Below are 11043 nucleotides of genomic sequence, written 5' to 3'. Positions count from 1 at the left end.
GGGTTGAATGTTCGTTGGTTTCACAGATTTGACATGCAATGTCTTGAACAGATTTTAATTGACCACTCTTTTTCAATTCTAGTGCTTCGACTTTTTTAGCTAAAGATGCAAACTTGGCTTAGAGGTCATGATCTTCCCTAAGGTTGTACATACCTCCACTAGATGTATGAGGTTAGGTTTTATTTGGTGCCTCATAAGTACCTGTGGTGTCCTAATTTTGTGCATTTTCAGCTAGCAAATCTAAGTACTCCATTGCTTCATTAGGGTCTTTATCTTCAAAAGTTTCATTGCACATCAATTCAACCATTTGCCTATCTCTAGGTGTTAATCCTTCATAAAAATGTGAAACTAATCTCCATGTTTCAAAACCATGATGGGGGCAAGTATTAAGCAAGTCTCGATACCTATCCCAACATTGATAAAATGTTTCTCCAGGTTTTTGAGAGAAAGTAATTATTTGTCTTTTGAAAGAGTTTGTTCTGTGAGATGGAAAAAACTCTTCCTTAAAAATTGTTGTTGCATTTCATCCCAAGCACGAATGGATCCAGGTCTCAAATTTTGTAGCCATGTTTTAGCTTTATCTTCTAATGAAAAAGGAAAAAGCTTTAATCTAATGATGTTCATGGTACAATTTGAGTCATTATACGTGTTGCAAACCTCCTCAAATTCCCTTAAATGCAAGTATGGATTTTCTAAATCTAAGCCATAAAAAGATGGTAAAAGTTGAATAATGCCTGTCTTAAAATTAAAATGAGATGCATCAGGTGGAAAAACTATGCATGAGGGTGCACTTGTTCTTGTGGGATTCATGTGGTCTCTAAGTGTTCTAACCCGAATATTCTCATTATTCTCATTATGAAGCGATTGATTGTCTTCTTCGGCTATATTTTCTGAAAATGATGAGGATACCCTACAAAGTCTACCACTTAATGTACATGATCAAACTCTCATGCACATGTAAAAAGAGAATAAAAGGAAGATGAAAACAAAAGAAAAAGAAACAACACCAAAGAAACAAAGTTAAATACAAGAAAAGTAAAAAGAGAAAATAAAATAAATACTATAATTTATACAAGAATTTACCTCCCCGGGAACGGCGCCAAAAACTTGACACGACCAAAAGATTGATGTCTTTTCCCAAGTGCGGGAGTGTCGAAGTAATAAATAACCTGGCAAGACCGGGGTAGAACCACAGGGAGGTTACTTGTATAAATTATAAGCAACAATAATACAACAACAATAGTAACAACAACAACAATAATAGTAGTAGTAGTAGTAGTAGTAATACTAGTAATAGTAATAGTAATAGTAATAGTAGTAGTAGTAGTAATAATAATAATACCAATAATACTATTAATAATGATAATAATAAAGATGAAGAAGAAGAAGTTGATGAGAACTTTGAGATGGAAGATTAACGTAAGGATTAAACAATGATAACAACAAATGTCAAGGTTAGAGGATCCACTAATGGTACTTCAAACAAGTATAGTATAAACTCTTATTATTCAATTAGAAACCACACACAAAGGAGGTTCCAATCAGATTATAAATTGTTAACATGATTACATTAGTTATCTTATTCGAATAATGCTAATACTTGTAAATGTTGTCAGGCATTCATGATTATAACTTATGTTAACAACAAATCAAGTTCCTTTCATAGCTCAGGTGTCGGTTATACCATACAGTATGGGCTATGAAAGTGCCAAGTATTTGTTGTACCAAGTGTTATACAACATAAATCTAGATTAACCATTTAACAAGCAGAGTATTAAAAGTGAACAAGATAACAAATATAAAGCATGTTAGTATCTAACATTAAGGTCCATGTTAAGTTTATATTATACTTATTCTTACACCATTAGTGTACCCTTTTCACCTTGACATAATTAACTTAGCTAGACATAATAAAAGAAAGAAACGTAAATAAACAAGATAAGAACATAAATGAGAAAGAAGTTAATTAAGTAAAGAAAAGGAAATGAAAAGCATAAACAAGAGATTAATATAAAACTTAAGTATTACAAAAGAGAGAGCAAGAGCATGATCTTGATCTGAACACCAAGATGCCTAAATACATGGCAAATGCCTCCTTTTATATGCCAAAATTCGGAACTATTGATTTGTTGACTAATTGATGAGTGGGTGGCCACATCTTGACTTGGTGACAATTCTTATCTTCTTATCTGCCAAAAATATCATTTATGACGTCATAATTTGAACAAACTTAAATCATAAAAGTTCTAGGAAATTGTCTCATCTTTTCAGGGTTAAAATTTGAGATCATTTAGACTTCTAGAACTTGAGATATGGGCTAAACACTGAACAGTGTCTGGGCTGCAGGACAGATTCGGACTTCTTTGTTGTTGCTACAATTTGGACTTGAAAACAGCCTTTTTAAATTTTCGGCTCCACATGAAAGTTGTAGGCCTATGTCTTATCTTTCCATCCATATAAAACGAATTTAAATCCAAGATCTACAGCTCCAGATATGACCCAATTACCGAACAATATTCCAGTTTGGACTGCACCAGCATCTCTGTTCTAAGTTTGGCCATCTCCTTGTCCTTTCAATTTCAGTACTTTAACTCATCAATCAATTCTTTCATTTATGTGATAGGCTTGCATTTAAGATGAACATTTACCATAAATTAAATTTATCTTATATAATTAGATATGTTATTATAAAACATGCTTTAGTTAAGGAGTTATTGATACTTCAAGTGCAAAAATGATGATATAAAACCTTAATAAAAATGCACTTTTAAGTAGTAATCATTTATCCTTGTAGCGATTGATTACTTCACCAAATGGGCAGAGGCTTGCTCATATGCCCATGTGACTCAGAAAGTGGTTAGCGGTTCATCAAGAAAGATCTAATCTGTAGATACGGTGTACCCGAGAGAGTAGTGACTGATAATGCTCAAAACTTCAATGGAAAGATGATAGCGAAGCTATGCATAAAGTGGAAGATCAAGCATTCCAACTCGTCCCCTTACAAACCTAAGATGAACGGTGCCGTAGAAGCTGCTCATAAAAATATAAAGAAGATTGTTCAGAAAATGGTGATTACTTACAAAGATTGGTATGAATGGCTTTCTTATGCTCTCCATGTGTATCGAATAGCGGTGAGGACATCAGCTGGGGCTACACCATACTCTTTAGTATATGGAATGGAAGCAGTGGTACCATTGGAGGTCGAAATTCCCTCTTTAAGGGTCCTTATGGAATCTGGAATCGAGGAGACTGAGTGGGTCAAGATACGATACGAGCAGCTAAATATGATCAACGAGAGAAGGTTGGCAGCAATTTGTCACCACCACTTGTATCAAGGAAGGATGGCCAAGGCATATGACCGAAAAGTTCGGCCAAGAGAGTTCAAAGAAGAAGATTTAGTATTGAGGAAAGTTCTATCACTACCAGGAGAAGATCACAGTAAATGGGCGCCCAATTATGAAGGACCCTACATAGTGAAGAAGGCATTTTCAGGAGGGGCATTGATGCTAACAAGAATGGATGGGGAAGACGTAGTTAGGCCTGTGAACTCTGATTCTGTAAAGAAATATTATCCATGATGTATAAGTCTTTATCAAATCAATAAATAAGATTGGGCCAATAATTTCTCTTTGCATATTTGTTTCATAAAAGGTGCCTAAAAAAAACCAAAGAACCCAAAAATATACCCTTACAACCTCGCATGATCTCATAGACATAATTGATATCTTTTACCAAAAAATCCCTTTCCCTATTGGAGTTTTGAAAAATTGATCTGGCATTTTGATTTTTTAAAAAATATTTGATGTTTATCCAAAATGATATTTTTAACATTCTACTTGTAGAATGACAAGTGAACCAAGCAACTCCATCATTGAGGTGACTAAATTATATATATAAAAAATGAATAAACACCCTTACCCTATGACTCTTGAATCATGTGTTTTTAAATGTATGAATAATGGTATGTAGTGAACTCGTTGCTCATGGTTCATGAAATGCATCTTCGCAAATACCAAACCATCACACTGGATGAGGTCAAAGTTTATTGATCTTAACTGCATGCGCTTGAAATGAGGAAAGGTCATCTTTGTTATTCCTTTCACATTCTGAAATAAGTACATCCCTTGCAATCCCTTTTTTAGCCTGAATAATTTTTCTTTCATGAAAAAAAAATCCTGACTATGATCACACCCCACACTTGGGGGCAAGAGAAAATTTCAATGAGAAAAGAGAAAATGCTGTGAGAAAGCCAAAAAGGCATAAGAGCTCAGAAACTCAAATGATAGGGGCATGCCCAAATCACTAGAAAAAGTGACATCCAAGATAAAGTGAGTATACCCTAGCAAAGCAATAAAAAAAAGGAAGCAACAAATCAAAGAAGAGCGGCAAAAAAAATAAAAATAAATATGAATAATGTCAATAGTCAAACTGTTGATAGTGATCCTCAGTCTTTGAAACCCTGAAACACTCTTTGAGCCTTATAAATCCTTTTCTTTCATAGCCAAAAACCACAGCCTACATTACGTGCCTGTAGAAGTCCTTTCTAATCAAGCAAGCAAGCAACCAACCTAGAATAATAAACAATGCTCTTAAAATGCAAAGAATACTTTTTCATAAGATTCATGACATTAAGAATAAACTACTCATTATTATTCATGCTGATAAAAATGAATGTTCAAAAAGAGACAAGTTTTTCTCATACAAAATCTCGAGCTTTTTCTCAAGCCCTTTACTTTAAAACAAAAGGTCATCTCATGACATATTTCCACCGAAGACCTTATTGTCAAATATAAGAGCAAATAATCTCTTTTCCAAGAAAGAAAATAACCGAGTTGCAAGATTTCAAAAGCAAATTATTTTGGATTCACATCGAAATAATTTTTATTTTCAAAATGCAAGATCAAAATTTCAAAATTTATTCTAGATGAGGTTTCTTTTTTTAAAAAAAAAAAAGAGGAGAGAAGGGTTACTCAAAACCATCATTTGTCTGAGTCTCTAATGGAGCACACTTTGGAACAATGACTCGTACAAGGGGGCAACATTATGCTTAAAAGGGGATTTGTTCCTTTCGGGGAACAAAAGAGGTAGGAAAATTTCCTACAATCAGTCAAAGGGACATTCTTGTTTGCAAAAGGCATCTTGATCTTTTCAACAAGTGACATCGAATGTTGTTGACAGTGAGATAAGGAATTATTGATTGATCGTCTCAAATTGATCAAATTTCCAGCAAGTGAAAGGGTCATCATGGGCTCCGTAAAGGATGAGCTGTGTAAATTATAAATATTTTGGAAAGGACTTACAAAAGTTAACTCGAGTAGGCTAGAAGCCAAGCAACAAAGAGGACCTAAATCAGTGGTAGCAAGTCCTCATCAATCAAACGATAAGAAGATTAAGAAAAAATGGGGGCCTATATTTCAAATTAGGTAAAGATGCATGCATATCATCTAAAATTTGAGACATTGGACAATGAGTTTCGTATCATAAGAGAAAATTCTGGCGAAATCCATCAAGTGGAAGGCCAACTTGAAATGGCTAAAGATTGAAATTGGTTTTGAAAATTTTCACTTTTGAGAAGTTTTCAAACTAGGCAGGCCGCCTATGAGAATTAAGCCACCTAAAAAATCTCTGTGTTTTTCCACCATCTTTCATTTTCCAAGGTAGTGCATTTTTTATCCTACCTCCTTTTGGGTGCGCCTTCGAGCCCTCACTTCATTTCTTTTCGAGTGCGCCTTCGAACCCTCAACCATCAAAGGTAGTGCATTTCCTATCCTACCTCCACTTGAGTGCACCTTCGAGCCCTCATCTCATTTCTTTTTGAGTGCGCCTTCGAGCCCTCAACCATTAAAGGTAATGTGTTTCCTACCCTATCTCCTTTTGAGTGCGCCCTCGAGCCCTCATTTCCTTCGAGTTTCCATCTCTTGAATAGTGTGCTTTCGAGCCCTATCATGTCATCTTTTGAAAAATCCTCGTATTTTTCCAATGGGCTGGTAACCCATTACAATGTGACCACTTTTGAAAAATCCTCGTATTTTTCCCACTGGGCAGGTAACCCATTACAATGTGACCACGTTTGAAAAATTCTTGTATTTTTCTAAGTGGGCCGGTAACCCATTACAATGTGACCACTTTTGAAAAATCTTCGTATTTTTCCCCCTGGGCAGGTAACCCATTACAATGTGACAACTTTTGAAAAAAAATCCTTGTATTTTTCTCATTTGGGCGGTAACTCATTACAATGTGACCATCTGGGCTGGTAACCCATTACAATGTACCATCCTGAAAAATCCTCGTATTTTTCTACTGGGCAAGTAACCTATCAATGTGACCATTTTTGAGAAATCCATGTATTTTTCAAACTCGGGCAGGTCGTCTGGAACAATTAGGCCACTCGTGAAATTCTTCATGTTCTTTTATCATCGGGCAGGTTGCCCTAAACAGTTTCATCCATTAAAAAAAAAACAAAAAAAAAGTGGATCGCCTTCCAAATGACTTGTTTCTTGATTTCTACATCTCTCTGTAAAGGTCGTGTGTCAATCTACTGTTTTCAAAGTTTTCAAAAAAAGAAAAAAAGAAAAAAGAAAAAAAGAGGTTCTTTCTTTATCTACTTTTCTTTATAAATTTACTACACAAAGCTAAAAGAAAATGAAATTTTCCAATATCTTTGCATTGTAAATATTATAAAGAGGGGGCAACTGTCATAACCCAAATTTTGATCATTTTTATTTTAATTATTATTATTATTTTATTTACTGAAAAGGATAAAAAATGATGATAAAAAAATAATAATGATGAAAAACAAGTAAAATGAAGAATGAATTAAAATTTGGGTTAAGGGCAACATGATTGATAAGTTTTGAGACTTAATTAAGCTTATTGAGAGGAGCGGCTGGCGTTTGTTGCTGATGGTGTGAGTCGAAATCAAGTTGTTGAAACCAGTGTTGTTGTTAGATCAGAAGAGAGGAAATAACAGCATAAATCTGGAGGAGGAGAGCCTGTGTTTTCGGTGAGGAGGAAAGGAGGAGCGACCCCATTGTTGTCTTCGTGACTCTGCTGCTACTGCTGCTAGGAAGAAGAGGTGACCATGGTGCAACCTTTTTGGCCTGGTGGTTTTGTGATATCCTACCTTGATGAGATGAGGACCAGGCTTGATAAGTTAACGGCATGCAGCAAAGTTCAACCGAAGGAGGGGTTACCAGGACAAAAAGATAGAGCTGATTTCTCTTTTCTTGGTGTTGGTGGTGGAGATATCGACAGAGAGAGGGTGATGGCTGGTATTGGTATTTGTTGATTCTCGGAGAGAAAAAAAAAGGCGGGGGCGGTGGTTGGTCTTAAAGAAGGTGATTCTTTAGGGTTGGCTCCACCTTTTTTATGAATCTTTTTTTTATGTTTTTTTTTCTTGTAATGTCTCCCTATTATCTTACCTAGATGCACTGAGATCTATATTTATAATACAAGAGTTTCATCACGTATAAAAAATAAAGTTTTAAATAAATTTATTTCTTTTTAAAATTTAAATTTGATTAAAATTTAAATTTGAAAGCAGATAACTATCATCTTGATGATAAGAATAAATAATAAAAGCACATTATAGTTCCTAGTTTTCACGCAAGTTCACAAATCATATTTTTCATCGAAATAAATTTCTATATGCTTTGTCATTGAGAAAAACTGCACAGATCAAAAAAAAAATTAGTATGCTTAACATGATCATTTACAAAAACAAAAATTGTAATGTAAAATTTAAATTAATGATCATATAATTGAAATATGGCTAATTATGCTTTCCATATAGTATAATAAAAATCTAATAAAAGGTTTAGGTAAATTATTATAGCAATTCATAGTATTCAAATTTTTATTTTTATTTTCATTTTCATTCTCAGAGTTTCTTTTCTAATGCAGTCTTTTATACTCAATTTCATGACAAATTTGTCAATTTTTATTAAGAAAAAAAATCCAGCAATAGAGGACCAAAATGAAAAATAAAGAGAAACTTGATGGCCAATCTTAAATTCAATAAAAAAAGGTTCTTTTTAGTCCACCTACTTTTCTTTTTCTTACTTTACAACCCCTTTAGTTTTTGTCATTTTAATTTTGGTCTAAAAATTTAATTTCTTAACATATTAGTTCCTCAATTAGAAAGATAAGAGAGAAAGTCTACTAAAAATAATGAAGGAAAGACAAAGTTAGTGAATAATTACTTTTTAGTAATGAAACTTGTCTTTCTTGGTGACAATTGTTCCATTCAATAAGGCAAGTTCAATGATGGTGGATTTTTCCTAAACATGTCTGATAAAATAGATTAAGCTTGGTTTGGATTTTTTTTATTCAATTGATTTTTTTATTTGAGTAATTTTTGGATGTTTTAGGTTGGCGGGTGATTTATTGATATTTTTATGGTATTTTGAGGTTTTTTATATGAAAATAGCTAGAAAATAAATATTAGGACAAAAAACCCCTCCCCTTTGTTTTTCAGCTACCACTAGATTTTGAGAAGTTGCCTCCTTAAAAAAAACCTTATGAGCTGAAAACGTAACATGTTACCTGCTCTTAATGAAAAAATAAAAAAGGCATGGGCATGGGTTTATAAGCCCAAACTCACCTAGCTTTTTACTTCTGGCTTATTAATGTCTGACCTATAAAAACACAAAGTTATTAAACCTAATAGAATCTATAATCTGAATCGTAGGTTTAATGGATTAAGCTATGAAACTCGAATCAATTCAATGTCTCACCATCTTAATATTCAAAAAATTGTTATTTTGCATTTATTTGTATAGCTAAATTATATTTTTACAAGTGATCCAGGTTGCTTCTGTCTAGTTAAATGGATTGGGTTTGTAAACCACCAATTAGAAGTTTTGAGTTGGTAGAAAATAAAATAAAATCAAATAAGCTAAGATAAAATAATAAATAAGAGAAATATATATTTTAAGATAAAAAGAAATATAAACTGACCTAAATGAAAAAAGAAAAAAGAAAAAAAGAGAGGTTCATTTAGGAATAATAAGAATAAGAAGAAATTGAATCAAAAGTAATATTTTGATTAGCTAATGAGGGACCTAAAACTGAAATTAAAAAGAGCATTTTGATAAATAAGAAAGATAAAAGAGAAAATAGGGACCACCAGAATAAAAAGAAATTCCAGAAAAAGTTGCAAATAAGCCAAAATCGCATATATAAATACATGAATGGCTTCCTCTAGAAGCCATTAATGGTCGGCTAAGTGAGGAAGAGTGGGGAGGAGGGTTTTGTTTGATTGAATTTAGTCATTCATGAATAGAATTATGTTAGTTGGAATGTGAATTGATAGAATGAAGGGAGAATTGAGGAGAAATTTAGAAAGCGTTGCCTTGATTACTACTAAACTACTCGGCCAAAGTAGAGATTTTGGGTTTGAGGACATTTGTTTGAATTGTTGTATGAATTAAACGAACTCAGATGAAAAATGGTCAAAAGACATAAAAAGTTTGGGAATTTGAAAAGAAAATCCATTTTCCTTAATCTTTATTGTCGACCAAAGAAATAATAAAAAGGAGGATGAATTCTATTAAGCTTATGGATTAAATTAGATAAATTTAACATAAAAGGAAGGAAAATATGAGGGGGTGAATTTAAAAAGATTCAAAATAAATGAAGAATTGAACAAGAAATCATTACTATTTTAAATTGAATTTTTGGCATTGGAGAATAAAATAAACATGTTGACAGTGATGTTTGAATAATGAGAATCAATAGAGACATTAAGTTAATTGGAATAAATGAATAAAGTTTAATTGATGAAAAAGAATATTAGTGTTTAAAGATTTGAAAGTCTCTTAATCTATAAATTATGGGATGAGTGGAAATTTAAAAAAAAAGAAATTTTTTTTATGGAAAGGTTTTTTAATCTGAAAAGAGTTTAAATGATGACTGTCACATATTACCCGTATGGCATTAATAGTAATTTTTGTTTGTTTTGCTTGATTTAAGAATCATTATCTAGTATTCGATTCACATAAAAAATACACAAAAAGCATTCGATAGGTGATTTTCACCTCAATATGATTTAGTAAGTTATTAATTAATAATAATTTGAATTTATTTAAATGCTCAAATATGTTGTGACATGTATGAATCTTAAAAAACATATAAAAAAAATGAATGAAGGAATGACATCCAAAAGAGGGATCGTTGGAGTGTGGGTATTCAACTGGAAATACAAGATTGATTGACTTCCAAATAACAATACCAGATTATTTAGCATCCAGATTGCCAAAGTAATTAGTATTTAGGGAGAATACTAAAATTATGTACTTCCATATAAGAATGTCGGATTCATGGGCACTCTGTTAGGGTTGCTAGCTAGAATTAATTGGTAATCAGATGAGATTACCGCAATTGTTAGCATTCATTAAAATTATTGGATTAAATTGACTATTTGTAAGGTAGTAAAAATGAATTCAATAGTATTAATATTGTGTGGTTTAGTTTTAAGTATTAATGTTGTAATCATTGTAGGTTATTTTATGACTTAGCTTAATTATACCTTAAAAATACAACTTAGAATGAACTGTTTAATTGTACATGATATGTAAATGTTGACTCCATGGTATTAATATTGTGTGGTTTAGTTTTAAGTATTAATGTTGTATACCCAATAAATTAGAGGGTGTTACAAGTTTAGCAATGAGTTTGTGGTTCGAAGATTAATCTATTGAATCGAGTTTAATAATAATATATTTTACATAACAATAACATTTTTTGATTCAATATTGATACATTAATATAACACAAATCATGTAGAAAAAGTACTGTCCATATACTATAATTTATTATGATTTAAAATAGTGAAATTATACATTTTCCCTTCACAAAAGAATAAATGAACTGACCTTGAACAGTAATTAGATTTTTTAACATGGTTCATTTGTTATTCTTAAGTTTTTTTAAGGGCAACAACATTGTCTTTTCACAATTCTTTTGCAAGATTAATTTATTTGATTGCTCTTAGAAGCAAAACAACACTTAACTATGGTCTAGGAATTTTTTTTTATATTTCTT

This window comes from Populus nigra, chromosome 1, assembly GCF_951802175.1.
Source record: "Populus nigra chromosome 1, ddPopNigr1.1, whole genome shotgun sequence".
Taxonomy (NCBI): Eukaryota; Viridiplantae; Streptophyta; class Magnoliopsida; order Malpighiales; family Salicaceae; genus Populus; species Populus nigra.
The sequence above is the reverse complement of the archived record's forward strand: the minus strand, read 5'-3'. Positions refer to the sequence as shown.